This window comes from Castor canadensis, chromosome 14 (assembly GCF_047511655.1).
Source record: "Castor canadensis chromosome 14, mCasCan1.hap1v2, whole genome shotgun sequence".
NCBI lineage: Eukaryota > Metazoa > Chordata > Mammalia > Rodentia > Castoridae > Castor > Castor canadensis.
Window position 1 is genome coordinate 74378678 of NC_133399.1, and position 26592 is coordinate 74405269.

Below are 26592 nucleotides of genomic sequence, written 5' to 3' on the forward strand. Positions count from 1 at the left end.
CAGAATTTAAACATGAATCAAAGTACCAGTTTATTTGGGAAAAAATTACATTTTTTCTTTGCTGGGTTCTGTCTTATTATAGATTCATGGAACTAGATACAGCAAGTTCAATGCAACAAATCTTTTGGTGGAAGAAATAAACAAAGGACAAAAGCAAAAACTCTGAAAATGTGCAGTTTATTAAACAGTACATATTTTGAAAAATATGGCTTACAAGATCCAATATTTTGACTTTTTCTGTGTGATGACATGTTTGATAATGCTGATCATCATATATGGTTTGTGTTACCTGTCTTTATTCATTTTAAATGCGTTGAGCAATTCCTAAGGAGCTAGAAGTGCTGATAAATTCTTCTGACATTTTAAAGTTTTAATTAATACATAAAACATAAAACTATACATAGTAATGGAATATATGTTTCAATATACATGTAGTGTATATATTTCATAATGCTTGCATCAGGTTAAACATACCTATCTCCTCATTTATTATTTCTTTATGATGAATACTTTCAAAGTCCTTCCTTCTAGCTTTTTAAATGAAAAGTACATAATCGCCCCACTGTGCAATAACACAAAAGAACTTCTTGTTCCTATTTGCATGTAACTTAATATCAACTACTCAACCTTTGCATATCCCCAACCCTACTCTACTCAGTCTTTTGTAACCACCATTTTACTCTCAGCTTCTATGAGATCAAATATTTTAGATTCCACATATGAGTAAGTCATGTGGAACATGTTTGTTCTGTCCCTGGCTTATATCACTTAACAAAGTGATCTCCATTTCCATTCATGCTGTGAAAAGTGACAAGATTTCATTTTAATGGCTGAATAGTATTCTATTGGGCACATGTAATACATTTTCTTTATCCATTCAACAGTTGATGGAGTCTTTTGATTGAACAGCAATCCGACATGCTGGTTTTATTTCCTTTGGAGATATATATCTAATATACCACTATTATGCATGTATATTAGTAGAATTTATGGATCATATGTGGTTCTGTTTTTAGTATTTTAAGGAATCCCAATACTGTTTTCCATAATGATAGGTCAAATTGCATTCCCACCAACAATAAGTGCTGCAGAATTCTTAAACTGTCAGCTCATTTAATCTTTGGGAATGTTGTGTGATGGCTATTACTATTCTTATCCCCACTTAAGGTATAGAAAAATTGAGACTCAGAGATGTTGTTAAATTTATGTATTACTATTAAAACATTATTTGAGCATGAATCTACTGCATTTGTCTACAACTGAAATAAATTTATATTAATTACTTTTGGTCTATGAGATCATTACAAAATTCAAATTTTGTCCTTCTCTTGTGTAGAATGCTTTAGGCAAGGACATAAATACATTTGTTAGTGCAAGAAGCTAAGGCCAGCATGATGAGACTGTCTTATAACATTTTATTGGATATTTTAAACTTAACTTGTATTGTGTTTAATGGCAAATTGGTGTGCAAACTTAAAAATGTTGGCTTGTTGAATCATGGAGAAGAAATCTCCTAAAATACCTAAAGGAGGTTGTTAGAAAAAGCTAAGGCTGGTGATTATATAGTTTATAACTTTCAAAAAAATGAAGAAGATGACCAGAGAATAGTTCAAGAAATGAGATATTGCACATAGGTTTGCAAAAGCTCATTTTTCTTTGAGATGAAACTAAGTATGGCAATACATGCCAGCAGGTTGGCAAGGATGGGGAGAGAGTAGAAGTCCCATATACTGTTGGTGGGTTGTACAACCAGCTAGGAAAACTGGCAGTTATGTATAAAATTATACATGCAACTACTGTTTGACCTTCCTTCTACATATTTACCCAAACACATACACAAAGAATATGTATCCAGGGGTTAACAAAGCTTTAATCATAATATTTCAGTACTGTATATAACTCAAAAGTCTATTAATAGCTGAACATATTTTTAAAAAAAACTTCATTCAGACAATGGAATACTATCATTCAATGAAGAGAAAGGACAACTGATATATACATGTTATTTATAAGCACAGAGATGAATCCCCCAAAACATTTTTCTGATGAAGGCAGCAAGACACAAAAAGTTATATTATAGGATTCCATGTCAATGAAATTCTAGAATAGACAAAAATGATAATGACAGGGAGAAGATAGTTCTCTATGGACATGAGAATACATTTTGAGGTTTTGTAAGGGGTTATGTAAATATATATTTTGTCAAAATTCATTAAACTATACACTTAATATAGTTATTTTTTGCATGTAAAGTAAATCTTTGAGCAGTCCTAATATTTCATTTTCTGTTTTAACCTTTAGCAGTAAGGAATAAAATATTAGGTAGAAGTATAGTGATGAAAAGAACCCAAGTGAACAAAACCAAGCAAGGATCTCAGATGTAACACTATCATAATACAGAATTGACACAGTATATTTTGTCTAAAATTCTGAGTTCAATGCTACAGCTGTACATTTTATTTCACAGTTAAAATATTTATAAGACTAAAATAATTATTTTATTTTCTCAGATGTAAGTGGTGAATGTGAAAATATTTTGAGTTTCTTTTTATTTTCAAAGCTAATTAAAGACTATGCCACTTTCTGTAAGGCTACACCAAAGCTGCATCAGATATTTACTAAGTGACAATTCCAAGGATAAAATAAGAATACTTTGAATAATTTAAGACATTGTGACAGGACTTAAAAACTAAAATCTTAGCAACAAGGAGAAACTTCACAATCTTCATTTGCTTAAAGTCCATATGGGTACTTATGAACAATCTCCTTAGATACAAAACAAAGAAACATAGAGAAAAGGGAAAAGTCAATATTTCAGCAGGCAGTTTGTGATATTAATGATTTTAACTTAGCAATCTGTTGCCATCAAATAAATCCTTATCATACCTTTCAAACGAAGAGGACAGTTTAGCAAAATCAAATAGGCATTAAAAAAGCTGAGATTTCACTAAATACTCCTGTTTAATAAAGAAGTATAGTTCTATAAAAAAGCATTTGCTTTCTTCTCTAAGTGCTCTCATCATTGAGATTAACCATCTCTAGAGAAAATATGACATAATAAAAATGTTAAGGGTGAGGCATATGAGCCAGCAGTGCTGATGTGAAGGAAATTTACTAGATGTACCATAGTGCTAGGTTGGCAGTGGAGATGTCACTGCCATTAAAACACTTGCAAACACAGCACAGCTAGTGAGACTTAAATAACTGCTATATTTATTCCCATGACAATTTTCTTCACCTAATGGGGCATGGCTTAGTCAGTTAATCAATTCTAGCTTTTTATCTAAAGTGTACAGACATTTTACTAGAAACACAAAAAGAATTAAATAGAACCATGTTAAAAGAAATATGTACAAACTAATCCTCATTTCATGAGTGAACTCTTCTCTTTTATACACATGTACATAGTCCACTTGATAAATTGCATATCTAGTCTATATCATCTTGTTTGTTTATCACAATCATGACCAATTTTTAATTTGAGTTGGTATCAGTTTAATGAGTATAAGCTATTTTAAAGCCAGTTTAAAAATTAGAAAATTAAGCTATAATGCTGAAAGATAGAAATGGAATTCCAAGTAAAATACACTTAATGTAAAACTTATGGGGTGGGTATTTCTTATGTCTATGGAAACTGAACTAACTAAATGTGGAAAGCATTAAATACACTAATATGTGACCATGTATGTCTATTAATCAAATGCACACTACATGAGATTTCCAGTGTCCACCCACTTTTCCATTACTCTGCTCTGGACTTGTTTTCCATTTATTACAATTAAAAAAGGATTTTCTTAGGTTTCTGCTTTCTCTGTTTGGAGTGGTAATATAAATTATTATCTAGACCTTGGCTTTTTTTGATACAGAAAGAGGACACTATAACAATGCATAAAAAATCTAAAGTGCTAGAAGGACAGGCCTCCTTCCTTCTTAGTTTAGACATCATAAACAACCCTATCATTTCAACTATCCACTCTTTCAAAACAACTCCTAAGTGTATATTTTTGTATTGTACTAGCTTATTCAAAAACTTGCAAATGTTGCCCATTGCCATATTGTGCCATTGAAGACTACATTTAAAAACTCAGGTCACATTTCCAAAAACAGATTTATTCTTCTTCATTCCCTAGGACATACAGAATCCATTCAACAAAATTGGATTTATTCATCAGACCGTAACTAACTTCCTAAAGATTATCATTGTATTGTTTCATCCATCTGTGGTTTATTCATTCACTCTTCAGCTCTACTTTTATTCCCATAAAATGAATTTAACTTTTTAAACATTTTCTTAAATTATATTTACTTAATTTTCTCATATGATTTTTAAGACATTAACAGTAGAACGAGTTCTCTGCCTCTCTTGAACATTGTAATTTTTGAGAAAGGGTCTTACTATATACCCCAGGCTGACCTTAAATTTGCTATCTTCCTGCCTCCACCTTCCAAGTGCTGGGATAACATGCATGTCCTATCGCATCTGACACTTTCGTAATTTTTACATTACTATCTTACTTGTGTACTATTTTCATTAATTCATATTTTCAAAATTTACCATTGTGTAAAATTTATTGACTTTGGCAATGTTATAACCTCTTTGAGAATGATGTATCATACTATGTTTTAGTGTATACATAGTAACTCGTTTTGTTTTGGGTTCTAGTACATGTTGGATATAAACATAATGATCAACTCAAAAACAATCCTAACATTAAGTTATAAGTATGTTAGGAGTTCATTGTTTTACCAGTATTAATAATAAATATTTCTTTTCTTTTTTAATCTTTTTAAAATAAATAACTGAATACCACTTTACAGGGATAACTTTTGTTTTTTAAGTGGTTTTTAAAAATGACTCAAGGCCAGATCTACAAAACAAAAATCCTACTATCTTTCAGAAGTAGACCTTCACTTTGATCAAGTGAATTCACTCAGGTAGGTGATAGTCTCTGCACAATTGAATATTTATGTTATTTTAGAGTCAGATAAACCTTCATATGATTTAGTAAATGGCTTAAAATTAAAAGTTAAATTATGCTAAATTATAATTAAATGAAATTGTAAAGGCTTGAAATTTATAACAATAACTTTTATTCAAAATATAGAACAAAATTTTGTTTGCTACACAAAATATATTTGTAAACATTTTTAATTTTTAATTTTTGTTTGAGTAAATTTTTTTTAAGTTTGCAAGGGTGTAGAATTCATTTTGTGAAGTTACCCCATGTTGCATTATATCTTTAGAGACAAAGTGTCTTTATTAGAGCCATATTAAAATTTAAAATGTTTCAGCTTATATAGCATTTCTTATGCTATTATATATGAAGTGTTAGAATGTAATTTATATATATTAGTTGAAAATTCAACTTTTACTTTTTTCCCAAATTCCTACCTAGAGCATAAAAAGTTATCATCTGATGTCAGAATTACAAGATTGTACAGATTTAATATTATATCTCTGCTTAAAGTGATCTATTAAGTGGACCAGTTTTTAGTACTTGTAAAATTATGCAATAACCTTAAAGAACTATTCCATTTTTTCCTAGAGAAAAACATTTGGTTTTACCAAATAATTTCAGGAAACTTCTCTTGGGGTTCCTACAAATCAATGAAGAATTAGGGACTGTCCAGGGTAAAAAAATAGAGTTCCAAACTTTGAGTAGTTTTTGACTTGTTGGAATAAATGTCTTCTGACATGTGCGATTTAGAAATTTATCACACAGGCAAAGATCAAGATACAATTCCACTATTCCCATAAACTGACTATATGACATCTGTTATCTGTTTACTGGGTTCCCTCCAAATTCATATGATGAACCCCCAGTACTTCAGAACATAACCTTATTTGGAGATGAGATCATTAAAGAGCTAATAAAATTATAATAAATTATTTAGGGTTAAATTTAATACAATAGGACTGGTGTTTTTATTAGAAGAAGTTTAGATACTATTACCTGTGCATGGACAGAAGAAAAACAATGTGGAGACACAGGGAGAAAGAGGCCAATCTGCAAGTAAAGAAGAGAGGCCTCTGAAGAAATCAAACATGCCATTACCTTGATTGGGACTTCTACATCCCAGAACTGTGATAACATAAATTTCTGTTTAAGGCATCTCATCTTTGGTACTTTGCTATGGTAGCATCAGCAGACTAGTGCATCATTTAAATTTCCAATGTCATTGACACTACTAGACTGAGTCTTCCTGCAGACCCAGCTTGACAACACCATTCCATGAGTTCCCTCAGAACAAGTCTGCAGACCACCATTCACTCTCTACCTTCAATTTTGTCTTAATAGTATAACCCAAAGATTTCTTTCTCAAGTTTCAGAACTAGTAAGCTTCTGTGAATGGCTTTTTTTTCTTATCACTAACAATATGAAAAAGCAGCATTCAGTTATAAAATGTTACATGGGAGAAACTTTAAAATGCAGGAAATGAAAATTATTTTATTCTGTTCCTTTTGTCACATGAAGTAGAAGAAAAAGTCTTTTTTTTCTTTTTTTATTGTTATTACATTTTTTCTTATGTGTATACATTGTTTGGGCCATCTCTCCCCCCACTCCACCCCCCTCTCCTCCATACCCCAACCCCCTTTGCTGTTCTGCCCTATTGTTCTCAGACTTTGTTAAAGAGAAAACATAAGAGACAATAAAAGCATCACATTTTTGCTAGATTGAGAAAAAGATAGCTATACAGAGAGATTCCTGGCATTGCTTCCATGCACATGTGTTTTACAACCCGAATTGTTTCATCTCTAGCAGACCTCTTCATTACTTCCCGGTCACCTTCCCATAATGGCCTCTGCCAGTTTAAGATTACTATACTCACTCCTCTACAGTGAGTACATCAACCACACTCAAGTTTTAGGTTTCCTTTCCTTTCCCTATTTCTCCCATGCACCCCTCAGTGTGTGATCCATGCTCAATAATATTACTGCATTTGTTTTACATCTATAATCTGTATATAAAGGAGAACATATGATTGTAGGTCTTCTGAGGCTAATCTCTCCCAAGATGATGTTCTCCAGTTCCATCCACTTACTTGAAAATGACAAAATTTCATTCTTCTTTGTGCTGAATAAAATTCCATTGTGTATAAATACCACATTTTCTTAATCCATTTGTTGGTTGTGGAGCATCTTTGTTGTTTCCATAGCTTAGCTATTGTGAATAATGCTACAAAAAACATGGGTGTGCAGGTGCCTCTGGAATAACCTGAGTCACATTCTTTTGGGTAGATCCCTAGGAGTGGTATTGCTGGATCACATGGCAGATCTATTTTTAATTTTTTGAGAAGCCTCCATATTGTTTTCCAAAGTGGTTGAACTAGCTTACATTCCCACCATCCTTTTCCCCTGTTGTTGGTGGTGGTCTTGATGATAGCTATTCTAACAGGAGAGAGGTAGAATCTTAGTGTGCTTTTGATTTACATTTCCTTTATGGCCAAAGATGGTGAGCATTTTTTCATATTTTTTTGCTAGTTGGACTTCTTCCTTTGAAAAAGTTCTCTTTATTTCAGTTGCCTACTTCTTTATTGGTTCATTGATTGTGGGGAAGTTTGGTTTTTTGAACTCCCTGTATATTCTGGTTATCAGTCCTTTGTCTGATGTATAGTCAGCAAATATTTTCTTCCACTCTGTGGGTAGTCTCTTCAATTTAGAGATCATTTTTTTGTTGTGCAGAAGCTTTTTAATTTCATGTAGTCCTATTTGTCCATCCTTTCTCTTAGTTGCTGGGCTGTTGGAGTTCTACTGAGGAAATCCTTGCCTATACCTATTACTTCCAGGGTATTCCCTGCTCTTTCCTGTACTAACTTCAAGTTTTCAGTCTGATATTAAAGTCCTTAATCCACTTTAAGTTGATACTAGTACAGGGTGATAGACATGGGTCTAGTTTAAGTTTTCTGCAGGCAGATAACCACTTTTCCCAGCATTTGTTGAAGAGGCTGTCTATTCTCCGTTGTATATTTTTGGTGCCCTTTTCAAAAATAAGGTGGGAACAGCTGTGTGGATTTATATCTGGGTTCTCTATTCTGTTCTACATGTGTTCATATCCGTTTTTGTGCCAGTACCATTCTGTTTTTATTGACATGGCTCTGTAGTTTAGTATGAAGTTGGATATTGTGATACCTCCGGTATTGCTCTTTTGGCTGAGTATTGCCTTGGCTGTTCACAATTTCTTGTGTTTCCAAATGAACTTTAGGGTAGATTAAAAAAAGTCCTTTTAATGAATGCTCTGGGAGTCAATTACAATGATTAGAAAGTGCTGTTCTCCTTTGGCTACCATATAATTTCTCAGCATGGTTCAATAGCAGTATACCAACGAATAGAGATCATCTTATTCTCTACCTCAGTGTCTTTACTGCTAAGTTGATGTACTATCACTGTAATGAGAAGGACTAGTAACATAATAATACTATTAGAGAACTCCACACACATAGTAATTATGTAGTAATGTATAAAATTCATTTATGATGTTCTCTACTATCCTCTCCATGTTATGGTTCAAAAGGGCAAGTAAATATGCTTGTCTGCAGTTTGGAAATTCCTTCATGAGAACTATTAGAATATTTTACTCAAAGAAGAGCAAAACCTGGCAATATATTCACCTTAGTGTGTATATATATATATATATATATATATATATATATATATATATTTATTTATTTATATATTCTCTCCCTCTCTCTATAAATATATATATATGTATATATATATATATGTATTGAGGTAATTCCTGTTGATGTCCTTTCTATTTAAAAAACATTTTTATTATTTTAATTTACCTAGGGGTAAATGCACATATATATCAGAACAAGTTTCCCATTTTCCATGTATTGACATTGACATTCACTAAGCATATATTTATTGAAGGCAAAAGGAACACAACAACATTTTTACTTTTTAGTTACTTTGGCTTATTTGTTTAGGTACTCTGGTCTATTTAGTTGTTAATCAAATCTGAATGATGACCTAAGGGATTTTATGGTCAAGTGAAGGTGGTAAGTCATACGTACAAATAAAAATAGCAAAAAGCTAAGATATCCAGGGTTTACTTTACCCAAATAAAAATATATTTTTTCTGTTTCTTTTCTCTGCTCAGAAACCAGTAGGATAGAGGGTCCTGTCTAAAAAATTGATAATCATAGATAAGAGAGTATTATTGTCCTTTTTTTCCAGTGCATTGTACTACAAAGGCCTGGAAGTTGGGCATAGATGCTTATGTAATGGAACATTTTCTGTTTTCCTCTATGCAAATACACTGGAATCCATTTAGAGTAAACAGTTAAATGCAAATTGTTTAACATAAAAATAATGGAAATGAGGAAAAAGGAAAAAGGGAAAAGGATCTGCAAAAGGGAAAAGGATCCTGCAAAAGGGAAAAGGATCTGAGGAGATAAAACTCTCCCCTAAATGGTGATAATCTAAGAATCTAATGATGAGTTAGGACTAGAATAATTTATCTTTTGCAGGTAAATATCCCATAAACTTTTAGTACTGCCATATTCCAATTTCACTTTTGAGTGGTATATTCTAATTTCAATTGTGGGTGGTAGATTGACATTCTGAAATTGCTCTTATTAATCAAAATTTTGGAAAAATTTCTTGTGAGCATTCCATCTTTGTGGTTGTGGGCCTTTGGAGACATGAAGCACTCTGAGATTTCGTGCGTTGGGACAAATGACCACAGTAGTCATTTGAGATAGAACAGAATAAAGACCAATAATTTAGTGAGGACAGAAAACCATAATATGAGGAAAGATTTATCAGAAAATAAAATGTGGTTTATATCACAGGTCTCAGCTAAAATCCTCACAGAAACTGTTAGAATTAATGGAGGAAAAATAGATTTTCCACTAATTATGAAACAAGGATCTCTACTATACCTTGTTGTGAAAGTAAGAGATCACCAAGAAGTCATTGGCGGACATATGAGAAAAGAAAAACTAATATCTGGGCTATGACATGAAGTGACTTGATGGAGATTCAGACAGAGAATGTGCAAATAGGGAAAGATCATTCTGAAGACCACCCTCAATAAGGTGTGTGTTTAGTTATTGCAAGATGGGGATGCAGATGCAAAGGGCATTCTGTGGAAATCTTTCTACACTTTCTAGATTATTATCCTAATCTACTCGACTCATTTTTTTTTGTAGTTAAGAACTTATTTTCTCTAACCTTGTTGCTAATCCTTAAAATCTGACTAACTTCTACCTATGCAAAATATTTTCTTCATCATAGAAACATGGGTTATAGATTATGATCCCTAGTCATCAAATCCAAATACCAAAATTTAAATATTGGACACAACAAATGGTGTGAATATTGTGTTGCCTATGTTAGTTGAATCTCCATTCTGGCTTTTTTATAAACCTAGTCTGCATATTAATATAAGTCATGGTTTCTGTGAAGGAGCTAAAATCACTGGCCACATTTAGTGCAGTAAAATATATGCATATATACACATATAAATACAAATACATATATATACATTTACAACTCTCAGTGACTATTTGATTGCTTTAAAGAGAGGGGGCTCTGTAAAAATCAATGTATCCCCAAATCCTATCCCCTTACCATCTACATATTTCCTTATACTTCCCCATTGAGCAAGGTTCCTTAAGGAAAATTCAGTCTCAGTTAAGTGTATAGGCAGCTCATAAGTAATTTTATAATTTTATAAAATATTTTAGCTCCTACTACTTCCAGGTATCAGGTCATGTCTGTGTTACTTCATATATATTCTATACAACAACTCCCCTGGACAGACACTATGACATGTTTTGTTTATGAGGAAACGAGAACACAAAAGAGGCTCAGTAACCCACCTAACTCATCAACCCGCAAATGATGGACTCATCTGAACACAGGTTGGCTCACTCCCAAGATCACATCTGTAACCGCTATCTTTGAGAGCCACACAATTTATGCATCCTTATAAATTTGCTTTTAGAGTGGTGCCACATATTAATTTAGTTGAATAAACATTTATTGAGTATCTGTCGCTGTTCTCTGGATTGGTGATCTAAAGATGGGGAGGACATGCTCTCTCTGCCACTCTCACGTGCTCTCTCTTTGTCTTTTAACTACCAGCTCTTGTCAGATGGATCAGCTCCATTCTGATATAAGACTCGCTCAGAAGTCTCTGTGGTTGCCCTGTAGGAGGGCAAGGGGCTGACCTAAACCCAGTGATTGGAAAATGTATTCACCTTTGTTTATATTAATGACTTGCACAATTATTATAACATTAATAATCAATATAAATCAATTAATTGTATCTCCTAAAGCAGAACAGTTTCTGCCCCACTCATGATATTTGTTCCTTTATTCACTTTATCCCTGGACAGATGGACTAGCTGATCTGATTAAAATATTAGAAAAAGCTATGCAAGTTTCATTTAGCCCTTCCATCTCTTTCTTGGTGTTATTTATTTATTTATTTATTGGTACTGAGGTTTGAACACAGGCCTATACCTTGAACCACTCCACCAGTCCTTTTTTGTGATAAGTTTTTTCAAGATAGGGTTTCATGAACTATTTGCCCAGGCTGGCTTCAAACTGTAATTCTTCTGATCTCTGCCTCCTGAATAGCTAAGATTATAGGTCTGAGCCACCAGAGACCAGCTTCCATTTGTTTTTGAGAAGTGAATATCTGTTGGGACTAGGCTTGCCTGCTTCTTTAGACATTGCTTTCCTTGGGGAGATGAAGGGATATTGGACTGGGTCAAATGACTTGTCTTGGTCTGTGTTCATTGTGAGCAAACCAACATGGTAGAAAGACGTCAGTCACATACTCCCACATGGTTGTTCTCAGTCCATACAGTGGAAAGGGGCTGTTTTTTGTTTGGGACTGTCATATAGAAACACATAACCACTTATAAGATAAAACTTAATTCTCCTACAGAAGAAACAACTTTTGAGTGTCTGGGTCATAATTATCCAGCAAAACATTTAATATTTGCATATAGTTATTAGCCTTAAGTATGTATATAAATTTCTAAAACATCCAATGTCTTAACATGTGCATCTCCTTGCCTGAATCATAGGCTATATTCTAATCATAGGATATCTGAGGTCACCTAGAAATACAGATCCTAAATTATGGGTGCTACTGATCATAAGAAATATGTTTCCTAAATAAAAATCATTTTTGTCACATATGTTTGACATTTTGACTCTCATAGTCTAGCATTTCCCAATGGATAGACTATGTCTACAGCCAGTAGGCTTCCAGCTTTGCTGCAGTCATTTAAATTTTAGTAGCAATATTGTAACTATGTTATAAAGTTTATAACTCATAGCATTTTAGTAGAGTCATATAGAACCAAGAACAGAATCATAATTGCACAAAGGGGCAGTTAAGTAGAATGGATGGAGTGAAAATTCATATAGATGATCCCAGATCAAACTTTGTGCAGCAACTGGATAATTCTATATTGCAAGGCCGAGCAACTTGGTTCTTTATCCTGCTTGCCTTCAGCTTATGTGACCCAGAGAAGTAACTATTTTCAACAGGCAGGTGTGAAATTTATGTACATATATCTTGGTTCTGTGACTACATTGCAAATGCACTAAATTCTGGCCCTTGGTATAATGCTGAAAGGCAAATGAGCAACATTCAGTTCACCACTGACTTATATGGAAGATATTACCTACACCCTCTGTACTTCTAACACCAGTGGATTTAATTTGACCAGATTTCCTGATAATCATATACATTGACCTTGAAAGGACATACTTCTTTCATATGTTCCTAAAAAAGGAAAAAAATCACCAGATCTCCCTATTGTAGCCTTTGAGGGGAGCTTGCTAAAGAGTTGGAAAGGTTGAGATACCTTTACTTGACATCATTCTTTGGGAAAATAGGATTCTAACATTTTTGCCTCTAGAGTTTGTAAGCTAGACAATGAAATGCAAAACCTGAGCAAAGATAAATGTTCTATTTGCAATGTGGCTATGTGAAAATAGAGGTTTTTAATCACTGAGAAAACCTACCATGTCATCTCCTTCATTTCCTTGCAAGCACAGGGTTGCTCCCTCTGGTATAATCTTTATTTTTTTCCTGTCCAGAACAGACTTAAATGGTACCAGATGTTGGCTGTCCAGTAATATTTTTATCATTTCTCAGCTTGAAAATCAGCTTTCACTTTTTCTTACTTCATGAAAACTCCCCATTTCTAACTAAAACAACAAAAAACACAAATGTAGCAAATTATTAATTTCAGTAAATCATAAATTAGTAGTAATTATGCTCTGTACCAATTATTAAATATTTAAATAGTAACTTATTTAATATAATATATAAATTTGATCTCAGCCTAGTAATATAAAAGATTCAAGCATGTCCATAAAAATTAATAATATTTTATATAAAAATTATTATATGTTTAGTTCTTTTATATAAATTTTATTTTGTGTAGATCAAACTGGCAAAGAAGAATTAGACTTGAATTTTTTTAGATAATATAGTTATTACTATATGGTGAGCCCCACATCTAATAATCATCCCATCAATTCATAAAGTGATATGTTTGCTGGAGACAGAAGTCCTGAAGCAAAGTGAAGAGTCTTCACAAATAATAAGTTGGGTCCAAAATTTAGAAAATGTCAATCATCAATATGATTTCAAAGCTAAATATTTATTCAATAAATTCATATGCTGTACATTGAAGATATAATTTCTGTTCATGCATTAACCAAGCAAATAACAGTATAATTTATCAGGAAACAACCTAAAGCAGTATTTAAGAGCATAGGTTTCAGAGGAAATTATATTTGCCCAAGAAGGTTAAAGAGTCATAGGAAGGAGATTCAGTTTTAGATATACCAGGTTATGAATACTATGAGGTTAACAAAGCAATAATTAAAATGGGTCAATGGCTGTATTAATTTCTAAGACTGCCATAACAAATACAACAGACTGGATGGCTTAAATAACAGATAATTATTTTCTCCTGATTCTGGATGTTGGAAGTCCAAGATCAAACTGTTGTCAGATTTGGCTTCAGAATCTGAGAGCTTTCTCTGGCTTGCAGGGCTTTTCATGTCCTCACAGTCTTATCTATTTTCTCTCTTCTGTATGTGTGTGTATGTGTGTGTGTGTGCGTATATGCATCACTTGTGTCTTTCTCTGTACATCCTAGTCTGATCTTCTTTTAAGGACATCAACTAGATGTCCTTATAAGAAGGCCTACTAAAACCCTCATTTTTAATTTCATTGTCTCTTTAAAGGCTTTAGCTTCAAGTATTGTCAGATTCTGAAGTTCTGGGGGTTAGGACTTCAATATATGAATTTGGGGAGGACCAATCCAGTGCATAACAGTGGCTATGAATCTGGAAGGAAAGCAGACATTCCAATGAACTACTGAGAGACAGGCCTCCTCTGACCCATATTTTATAAGTTCTAGAAACTAGAAGCAGTCCTGTGAAATTTTTAATGGATTAAAAATAATGACTTATACTTTGCCCTTAATTAACAAAGATTGCTTTCTTCTGTCTGAAAAACGTAAGTACAGTTACAAGAGAACAGATAGGTAGCTTTTCTCTGGTCTGTGTCTATGGCCTGAGATTATACTTGTTATATAGAGGCTTATAGTGCTTGGCCAGCCCAGGATACTGGGCAACAAATAATTGAAAGACATTCAGGCTAATTGAAGAAAATAAATTTATTAAAAAGTTTTAGGGAACTCACAGAATTAATGGAAAATTATGCAGAGCGATTCCAAAAGCCAACAAGTTCCAGAAAGATAAGAAGCAGGGAGAAGGAAGCAAAACAGCAGTTATATACTTGAAACGACTTGCAAAGGATTCTGAGAACATAATCCAACTACTACAACTACTGGAACAAATACCTTCTAGTCATTCTAGAGGTTCATGTACCACTTGAAAGAACCTCTCCTAAGGGCTTCTGGACGAAGGAGAAGAAGATACAATCCTTTGATTTTGTTTTGGAAGACAGTTTTCTTGGGTTTTTCCTCAATTCAAAACCATATTCAGTGAGGCCAATATTGATGAACAGAATACAGGGTGACCATTTAAGAGTAAGAAAGGAATTAGGAAGCCAAAGTGCAACCACACTCAGTGTATTGGCACATTAAACACACCCAACTGAACCGCTGTTGCTGATTTTCTAATAATTAGTATTGTATTCTTTCAAACCAAATGGACACTGCAGACTAAAAATTGCCTAGGGAAATGGGGGTCAGGAAGGTCAACATAGCCTGGGATAGATGGATAGAATTTAATAGAGGATGATAGAAGTGAGCAGATCTTGAAAGATGTGTAAAATAAGAACCATTAAAAAATGAGATATAGTGTAGTCCAGGGAGAATAGCATTAGCACGTGGAAATGGAAGTGAGCATGATGGATGCAGAGTGAGATGGGAGAAGGGAGATGGGACCTCCTTCTGGCAGTTGTGACAGATCAGCATAGATTTTTCCAATGGGAGCTGTGGAGAAACTCTTGTGTTTCCACAAGGAAGATTTTGATTTATTGGCCAAAAGGAAGCCATTGAAGGCTCTTGAGCAAAAATTTCCCAGTGGCCCAACATCTCCTTTGTTTGAAATTTAAGGACAGAGCAGTAGAAGTTGTTCAGGGGCCTGGGAACCTCAGCTGTCATCAATTTTCCTTTTAGCTACTGTTGAGAAGTTTTCTTATATCTCATATTTCTTTTTCTTTGGAAATTCTACTAATGCTTCTCTTTGTTTCGTATTTTCCTTCCAATTTAAATAAAGTTTATCATAGCTCCTTATTTAAAATGAGTTGAAAAAGATGCTTTGCTTTATCATATCACAGACAAACATATTTTGATTTTTTTCTAGTACAAACAAGTTTTGATTTAGAATTAGGAAATGTTTTTGCAGGAATAATTTCTAGTGCTTTAAGGTTTTCACAAAACATTGATTTGTGAAATCCATGTTGTATATAAATATATTTCATTGCAACCATCTCATTTTAAAGTTAAAGTAAGCATTTATTTTCTTATATGCCTTTTTTATGGAATATATTTTAGGGTTTATTTTCTTTCGGGTCTTTGACACACTTAGCTGATATTGTTCTATGTGAAAGTCAATACAGATCCATGAACTTTAATTTTTTTAAAAAAATTTAAACAACCACCACCAAAAATAATTCTTCAGTTACTACTGTAACTCCTGCTGCCTGCCTCTGCTTCCCTGCCTTTGATCTTACGCACATTCTCAGTGAAGTGTTGAACTGAGGTGCCCGGCACAATGAGAGGTGCTAGAGCAGAAAGCCATGGGAAAGGCCTGGAAATTAATTATGCCTCCAGTGAAGGCAGCATTTCTGAATCCATCCAATGGAATGTTGCTGTTCCTACAATCAAGAGATTAGGTCTATTTCTGTAGCTCCTTAATACAGGGCAGACCATTTGATTTTCTGTGACAGTTGAATGTGCACCATAGGAAGACACTACAGTGCCCCAAACAATAGACAACACAGATGGCCAGACTGGTGAGTGAAGCCACCCTGGACCCTCTACCTCAAGTTGTCAAATGACTGCAAGTACAAGAGTGAATTAAAGGTAGAGCAGCAGAAAAACTACCTAAATTAACAACACACAGAATTATTGCTCTTCTTTTCCACTAATTGGGAGGATTTTGTAAAAAGAAAATAGATAACCTATATATATATACATGCATGCTACTTTGAAATTATTTTCTCTTGTCTTAATTCTTTAATTCAGTATTCTTAATTCTTTAATTCAATATATTTAATTTTATAGTACCAAATATGAGTCACTTTAGGAACCTACTATGTGTTATAGTTAAAAGCTTGTTAGAGATAAACCTGATGTCTGTATAAGCAGTAGTATTTGCTTAAGTCATTGCACCAATACTGGGTAATCAAGATTATTGTCTTGTCATAGTTTTTCCCATGATCTCTGCATGGTTGTGTAAAGGAAAATTTAAAATATTTTAAAAGATATAGATGCTCATTTTGGATGGTACTATGTTTGCACAGGGCCCTGATGTCCTTTCTCAATATTGAATTATAGAATTCAATATTTCTTCCCAGTCTGTAAAAATCTCTTCCCACATGTACTATGCTTGACACAATAATAGACACTAGGTCTTTATATTCTACTTTCTTGTTTCCTTTGTTGTTGTTTATAATTAACTCCTGCTTTATTTATTTGTTTAAAATTTTAAACCAATACTCAAACACATAAAATTGTACATAGTTACGGTGTAGGCTCCAGTTGAGTCAGTACCTTTCTAGAGACTTTTGCATTTCATCACCTTTGCATCATTGCATGTGATCTCATTTTTTCTGACAGTGCACACTTTAATGGAGACTCGAAAATACTAATTAGTAGCACATTGATAAGCACTCACATATTTTGCTTATATTTAGGGCTTACAAATTTGTATCCTTAACTTTTGTGGCATGTCACTGTATCCCTCCTACATCCCTAAGTAGAACATATAGAAATCTGTGACTCATTTTTACAGAACTGACAGATCTTTAAAGTTGATATAATTGTTTACATTCTTTCTGAATACTTGCAACAACTGTCTTATTTTTATACTAACAATACAAATACCTTAAGAATAATATTTTCAATGATAGAATGCCTACTTGTGAAGTGTGATGCCCTGAGTTCAAACTCCAGTACTGCCAAACAATGAATAATATTTTCAAGCAATAAAGAAGCTAAAATGTCATTTAAAAAAAGTATGGCTTAGAAAGCTTCAGTTCTGCTGATTTTATAGCTCTCTTGTTCATTACATAATTACTGTTTAAGATACTACATTAAACATTTTCCTTAAAATTCATGCTTTTGTTTACCTTTGCACATTCTCAAAATTTTATGCTTTTTCCTATCCTATTGCTATCATTAAGACCATTCTATCAATTCTGTTTTCAATCCTCCCAACCAGGAAAAAAATATAAATAGATGAAACAATCAGCTCAAATAAGACGGGAAGAAAGGTAGTTTGCCAAAAATTTTTAGCATCCAAAGTATTAATAAACTTCAGTAGTGTTCCAGATATGTTTAAAAATTCAAATGCAGGTCATATAACAGGTATGAAAAGCAGTGGATCATATTCATGTTTTTGTAAGCAAGATATTTAGCAATATTATGAAAATGAGAAAGGGAAGAAAGTATAAGTTTTATGCTATGCATGTTTTCAGTAGTCTAGTCATAATATTTATTTTTCCACCCCATATAGTATATGTCATAACTGAGGAGAAAATTCCTCATTTAAAATATTGATGCTATTATTCTCCATCACTTGAGTGGAATTTTATGCCGCAATATTTGAGGATATGTGCATCTCTTTGGAATACTATTTATTTTCTCTGAATACTTTCTTGGGTCAGAATAGGCTCATGAGTGTAACAATCCCACAGCCTCCCCCTTTCTGTCTCAGACTCTACTATAACCTGTCAGTAATATGTTCTGCCATCATCCCATCCCCAAGTGTCTTACTTGTTTATTGAATAAGTAGATCATTTCCTGTTTATCAGTTCAAAATTGCCTCTGACTCAGCTGACACCCATGGGCTCAATCAATGTCCATTAGCCCGGAACAAGCATTCAGGTCATATCAACTGTCAGTCCAGGTCAGAGTTGTCCTGTCAGTGGCCATTGTTATTATCACTGTGAAGTGAGGAACAAAAGTTACAGTGATAACAGGTTTCAAGTCATTTTGTCGACAAAATTTTGGCAGCCAGGTTGAAAAGTTTAATAACTGCTTGTATTTTAAAAGTTGTAAAGAAAAAACATAAGCATGTACCAACATCTTTGATATTTTATTCAGCCATTTTGGTCCTCTGTATCTCTGATTAAGTATTAACTTTTATATTACATTGATAATGGCTCTTGAAAGCTTTTATTTCTATTTAGACATCTCTATATTGGACACATAGTTGTTAAAAGAAATGGGTCTAATAACCATCACAAAAGTAAAAATATGTTATAGCATGTTCTTTTTATTTCTCTTTGAACAAGAATGTTGTGCTAGCTCTACTCTGTTTAGAGAAAAATGCTATATGAAAATAACAACTTTAACATGGATTACCTGGTATTTATTTATGATTATCAAGCATAACCTCTTGTATGATTACCTTTTTTTAGCAGGCCAGCACATTTTCAAAACTTACTAGGCTGTGATCTACTTGATTGTCAAGATTTAAAAAATATGTTATTATGCTTGCATATAAGAATAATAAATAACTCCTGTTCATTGAGTTCTTCTATTGTTCCAGGGATAATATCAAATATCTCCTATATATATCTCACTTTGTCCTTAAAATCATTCCCTGAGATAGCTAGTGTGCATATTTTACAGATGAGACAGCAGAGGCTCAGACAATAAGTAACCTGTTCAGGGTTATGTTTTACTAAAGGTAAGAGTTTGTTAAAACACATACACACACACACACACACACACACACACACACACACACATACACACACACACACGCCAGCCAGGTCTTTGGCATGAAATGTGTCAACACCCTGTGGATTTCCTTATCAGAGGCAGCAGCAGTGCATCGTGCTGTTTACTTTCCTTTTTGTCACTTGCTTGCATCTTGAGGTCCTCTTGCTCATATTTTACCCTTATTGCTCATGTGCCTCTCACAGATGCTTATACAATATTGACAGATGACTGGAGAGGATTATTATGGTCCTCCATTGGAGGCTTGGTCCTAGAGGATCACTTCTTTGTAAGAAATCATGGAAGTCAGAGGCTTTCTTCATATGGGAAACTGTCAAGGGTGGAAATGTGAAGAGGTTTCACTGCATGTGATTTGTAATAATTTACAACATTTACTCAAATGCATATCCTCCATGGTAGAGCAATTACACAGGTAATAAACCTTGTATCTGAGAACACAGACTATATAACATTCAGTCTTTTCATGCACACTTGATTTCTCCTGATTTATTAATAAACCTATTCTTAGGTTTAAATGATTTCTCTTAATATGCATTGCTTTGGATCTCACTGTGGAATGACCTTAGCCAAACAGTTTCGGTACTCAAATTCTCTCATGATACTTTTAAATTCTACATTTTCTGAACATATGACATGTGCGTTATAGTTAATGGAATGGTTAAGCAATAGAAAAGACAGATGAAAACAGAAACATACAGAAAGGACAATGAGAAACTGAGTAACTATGAGTAAAAATGTAAGGAAAGTAAATCCAATTCATTTTCTTCTCTTACCACTAGTTATAAGCACATTTATAACATTTTCTGAAGCAGAAAACATTTCTACAGAGCTCTAACAAACACCATGCTAATCCAAACACAATAGTTCTTCAAGTGACAGGTGATAAATTATAACACAATATTAAAATTTCTTTAAAATGTTGCCTAAAATGCAAATGACAAAGGGACTAAAGCTGCTAGCATAGTTTATAAGTTAACTTATTTTTGTAGCTTAATTACATAATATTTTTTCACCAATGCAATTAATGAAGGTAAATGAATTATCACTTTAGTTTGATGTTAAAATCTTTTTTTATTATGTTTGTTCTTAGAAGTTTATACATGGAAAGTTAGAGCCATATAGGCTCTACATAACTGAAGCCATGCTCACATGACATTGAATAGATAATAAATGCTGAATTAGTTTTGCTATGAAATAATTTGATTTATTATAAGTAGTCCTAATTGATTACAGAGTCAGGTGACATATCTAGACACATTTTAATAGTGAAAATTATGAGAGAGATGAACTGGATCTGTTTCCATAAGTGCTAATAAGAACAGATATGACTTATAAGATGAGCACAGTCTCTTAGTCCCTACGGCTCATTCAGATAGCTTAGTGATTAAATGAGTAGTATTTCTCACTCCCAAGCACCTAATACTTACATTTGTTAACTCCCTTTCTTTCACTCACAAATATTATTTCTTATTCTTGAAATAACGTTTTAAAAATTAGATACTTACTACTACAGAGGTACAGAATAGTTCAGTGGTATGCCCAAAACATCAATAAATGAACATTATAACTACAATTTGAATCTGTCTGTCTGGGACTAAAGACATTAGTAAAACTTGTTTCCTTGGTTTAGACCAAGTCTTATTTTAAATTTTTTCTAATATGCTCCTCAACAAATTCTAAAATAATTAACCACTCTCCATTAATAATTACACTCTGAGAAGAGAATTAAACCAACAAGATTTTTCTCTTGTTGAGAATGCCCATATACTTGTTGTAAATCAATCAAATATGTAAATAGGTTTCCAAAACTCTATAGGTATTTTAGCATATTTTATGACTTGAACACAGTAGTGAACCTCTATCATAGAAATTGAAAATTCTAGTAACAATTTCTGGTCCCAAGGGAAGGATGGTTATTGTCTGAAAACTCAAATTAGACAATTTAAATTTTTCAGGTACTGATAATATAATAAATAATTTCTCTAGCAAATCAAGACATGCATATGACAGACTAATACAATAAGGGACTTTCTCCCTTGCATGCTTTATGAAGGAAATCCAGGGTCATTAAAAAATAACACTGGACAGGAGAAGTGATGTTTCATATATAATCATATTTCGGTATACAGTTATTTACAATAAGTTATCTTTTTGTAATTTACAAATGGTGTTTTACATTTTACCATAATGCAATTTTGGAAAGGTGTATTGTTCTTAAAGACTCCTGGTTTGGGTTTTTTTGGTGGTACTGGAGTTTGAAATCAGGACTTGCTCTTGCAAAGCAGTGATACATCGTTTGAGCCACACCTCCAGTACATTTTGCCTTTCCTATTTTGGCGATCAGGTCTTGAGAACTATTTGCCTAGGTTGGCCTCAAGCCACGATCCTCCTGATCTCAGCCTCCCAAATAACTAGGATTACAGGCGTGAGTCACTGGTGCCTGGCTCTTGCACTCTGTTTTTGATACATACAAGAATTATTTTTAAAAAGTAGAAAAATTATTGCAAAGAATTAGCTTTTCCTTAATGCTCAGGGCTTCAAAACACTGAACCCAACCCTACAAACATGATAGGACCCTCATTACATAGAATGGAGATTATCTTTCTCTCCAAACAAGTAGAGTCTGTCATCATTGCTATTTGAGGAAATTTTTTCAACTAAATTATTTTTAAGAGACTTTCCAAGCCCAATATTTTATTTTCATATTTTAATTATTTTATTAGCAAGAGCTTATTTTTAAATTAATAGACTGCAAGGACACATTCATTTAGGATATGCTATTCACTAAGTGGGGATAATGGAATGGAAGTGAGATATATTTCTGTATACAGGAGCTCTGTATGCAGACCTACCTTAGCCAGGACAGAAATAGTAATCTTGGTTCTTTGATTCTTGATGCTTCTTTTTTCTGTGTAAAATGGGAGTAGGAAAGTTGACACTCAGTAAGTAAAAAGAGAAGAGAATTAGTTAGCACACGTTCATGCATGCCTGGATAGCAGAGGCAACTGTTAACAGCCTTAGTGACTGAACCAGAGCATGTAGCAGCTGTAATGAAACAGAGGCCATCTGGTTTGGGAGAGTGCGTAGCTGAGGGCCCCAGCAAGGCTGTTGACTGTTCTGAGTTTTGGGTGTCCTGGGTGTAAAAGAAGGGTGTGGAAAAGATTACTGAAAAGCTTATTCTTTATTCTTTTTTGTTTCTTGAAAATACTTTCACTCCCTGACAGAAGAGTTGGAGTTTCAAAGAGAAGAAAGACACCAAAAATATCCTGGACTGAAATTATACAAGAGTGATGGAATGTGTCCAGAAAAAAAGAGTGTTGTCTTCTTTTCATCCTTTCAAAATCTTCTACTTTTTTTAAGGTTCTTAATATAACTATAGTCTTCTACTCCAAGGAGAGTTTTTTATTGGGAATTTTGCCAGGTAAGTTTTCATAAGCTCTCTAAATTAAGAGTGGTAGAGTACCTGCTTAGCAAGTGCAAGGCCCTGAATTAATATACATATATGTGTATGTATGTGTATATCTATATACACTCTTTTAATATGTGCTATCATAACATTTTATATTGTTCTCAATACCATTTACTTATTATCAGCTCTTTTTCTTTTGTTTACCTCTCAGAGGATACAAGTTCCTTCAACAAAGTGGCCATATCTAGCTCATCCTGTTCCCTTCAGAATGCTGCCGACAGTCTCTGGCCTAGTCTATATGTTAACATTTGAATATGTAGATGAGTGAGAAAATTAACAAACGAGTTGAGACAATGGTTTAGTTGAGGAAATGGTTATTTGAGAATTTCTTTGTGGTAGATAATCTGTTCCACTCATGATTCACCAGAATCATGTTCATTGTCCTTGAATATTAGCCAGATTAGGTCTAGACTTACTAGACCTAAGGAGGTCTAGGAGTTGTAAGCAATCTAAATTAAACTGAGTTGCAAATAGCATGATAAGTTAATGGTGTGACCTTTAAGCACAAGTTGGTCTTTTTCCTTTCTTTGTATAATTTCCATTTCCCTTGCCCATATATAAGATCAACACAGTCTTTATCATGTAGTTGTTCATTTCACAATATACCGTGAAATTACATATCTTAGTGGGGAATGAAGAGCAGACTGAGAGAACATGGCAGACTTCCTTACAAGGGCATGTACTTCAGTGGAACTCTATTCTTCCCTGGCATGTGTAAAATTGATGATGTATATGTCCTAAAAAAACTGAAATTACTCAAAACACAAATATCACTATTTCAAAATTATTGCAGAAATCCTGCTGATGCTATTATGCAAGACAAGGTCTGTATTTATTAAGAGGTCACACATTGAAAATTTTAGGAGATTGAAGCTGTCTAGAGGGAAACCTACTGACCCTGAGATGGGCCCCTCTTTCTGTCAGTATTACATAATGACTGATATGGATAGGAAAAAATGTTTAATTGGAGATGAGATAGCTAATACTTGACAGGTTTTTTTTTTCTGTCTTAGTACCATCTATCAAAAACAGTATCCTTCAAGTTCAATCAAAATAGTCTCCCAAAGAAATTTCATTATGCCATTTGAATTTATTTAGAGACATTTACATATAAAATGAGAGTAAATTATTTCATGAATATAGTCTACTTTGTATACTATTTCACCACCTGCCCCTCCCTTGGATTATGTTGTCATTTTCCCTTATTTTTCGCTAATTATTATCAGAAAAAAATTATAAATTGACTTTTTAATATATGTCTAAACAGTGTAGGCCTGGACATAACAGTAATAACAGGAAAAAATGGGGTGTTAAGTATAGTATTTATAGTGGCAAGTCTGATAAAAATGTGTGGATTCAAGCTATCTTTATAATCTTGTGTTTTTGGTGCTTTGAACATTCATAACCCTTTAGGCTTTAGAATTCACATTTTCTGCACTTTATCTTAAGTGACAAGGAGTTTCTTTTTGAAATCTCTAAAAAAATAATCTTTTCAGTTATTTTTGAATTATGAAGGAATAGACACTCCAATAACTAAAATGACTGAACATAACCATTTCGAGTCTGGTATGTTGCTAAGCCTCCAAAGAAATAGCTGCATTTAAAGGAAAGACAACAAGTAAGAATGCAAAAATGCAATCGCTTTCTCTGAGTGCTGAGTTGGTGTTTACTGCACTTTGAGTCAAAGCTAAAAAGAGACATTAACATTGCTTGTATTAAGTGTATTTAAGAACATATGATACTTATGAAAAGGTAACTTGAGGTTTGAACACATATGGAATTATTGATATGTTTTGTATATCAACCAAATTTGTACTTCAAATGACAAGAGATGCATGAAGTGAAATGCAATTCTGTCTTCCTGTACATTCAGTACCACTTTTTGTTTTACTCCTTTCTCTCCTCATACTTTAAATATGGTGAGAGACTTTCCACTTCATCATTTTATGAGGAAAATAAAATAATCTAACTCATATCATTTTTATTCTTTCTGTTCAAACTTCATGTGGAGTAGACTACTCAACACAGAGATGCTATTTTAACCCCCACATTCATGTTTTGCCATTAGAGTTTTTAAGCAAAATAAAATTTTAAGAAAACTAAGTTACCCAATAAATGCTAAAAACTTTCATTTCTGAGGGAGGTTGGCAGACTCAGAGACCAAAAATCCTATGTTCTCCCTTATATGTGGTCTTTAGATCTAGGGCAAATACAGCAATGTTTTAGGACTTGGGTTACATGACAAGGGGAGAACATATACGTGGTTAGATAGAAAACCCAAAACATGAAAGCATTTGATGTTCCCACTCCAGAGGAACTAATACAGAAACCTTAAAGTGACAGAGGTCAACACGAGAAGAGGATCAGGAACCAGTATAAAGAACAGTTAGAGATGAATCAACCTGGATTGTAACACATTTGTACATGAAAGCAATGCTAGGAATCTCTCTGTATAGCTATCCTTATCTTAACTGGCAAAAACGCTTCATCTTTCTTATTATTGCTTATTTCTATTCTTCAATGGAACTGGAGAGCAGCGCAGCACAGGTTCTGCTTGGAAGCAAGGGGAGAGGGGGGATGAGGTGGAGGTGAGGGGGGCAGGGGGGAAAAATGACCCAAACAATGTATGTACATATGCACATGTAAATAAATGAATAATTTAAAAAATTTTAATATTTCACACATTTATTTCTTATCTTCCTCAAAAAGATGACCTGATAACTATAAACTATTAAAATTTTATATCACGTCACTTATCAAAATTCTCTATTAATTTAATATTGTAAAATAGAATACTGCTTTGGGATCATATAAACATATAAAGTTATTTTATCCTACAATAAAAGGCTAAATGTTTATTGTTCTGTTTGGGTAGATGTTGAAAAATTGAAAACTATTTGCCCATATACTGAATGGTCCAGGTATTTGTTTTTTTCTTTCTGTTTTCACCTTTTTATCTGATACTCTCTTTTGTCTCACTTTTGAGGTATAATTTTTTGCTTCTTTTAGTATGACTGACTGGCAAATTATTCTTTCTGAAGAATTTAAAATTTTTTCCTTGAGATAGGTAATACAAAAACTCAATCTTTAAAAAAGTTAAGTCCTTTTAGAGTATGAATCTGATCATGCCATTTTTCTGCTCTAGACTTGCAGTAACTTTCCATTTCTTGCAATGTAAATGCCATTGCTTATGGTGGTTTTCCAGGCCTCCATGACCTGTCCCCAGTGCGCCTACATTCTTATCTACTCCTCTAATCCTTGTCTACCCCATTTAAGCCTGCTACCTGACTCTATGTCCTGCAACCCACCACACATGCTCCAACTTTAAGACTTTTGCACAATCACTTTCTTTTCCTAAGACAGTACTCCCACTCAGATGCTCCAGATATCCATCTGGCTGTCTTCCATTCTTTCAACTTTTGCTTAAATTTTGCCATTTCAATGATTCCTAAACTGGTACACCTCCTAAATTATTTTCAATGTGTGCATTCTCTATACTTTCAGTCCCAGGATTCTGTCTAAATTACCTATTGTATTGGTAACATTAGAATCCACATCATACTTTACTTATTTACTGTGCTTGTTTTTTCTTCTTCCCCTTGTTAGAAGGTGACGATATTGACCTCTTCTAAAATTGATGCATTTCTGACTGATAAAATAGTAGAAGGGCATATAATTCACAGCGACAACCA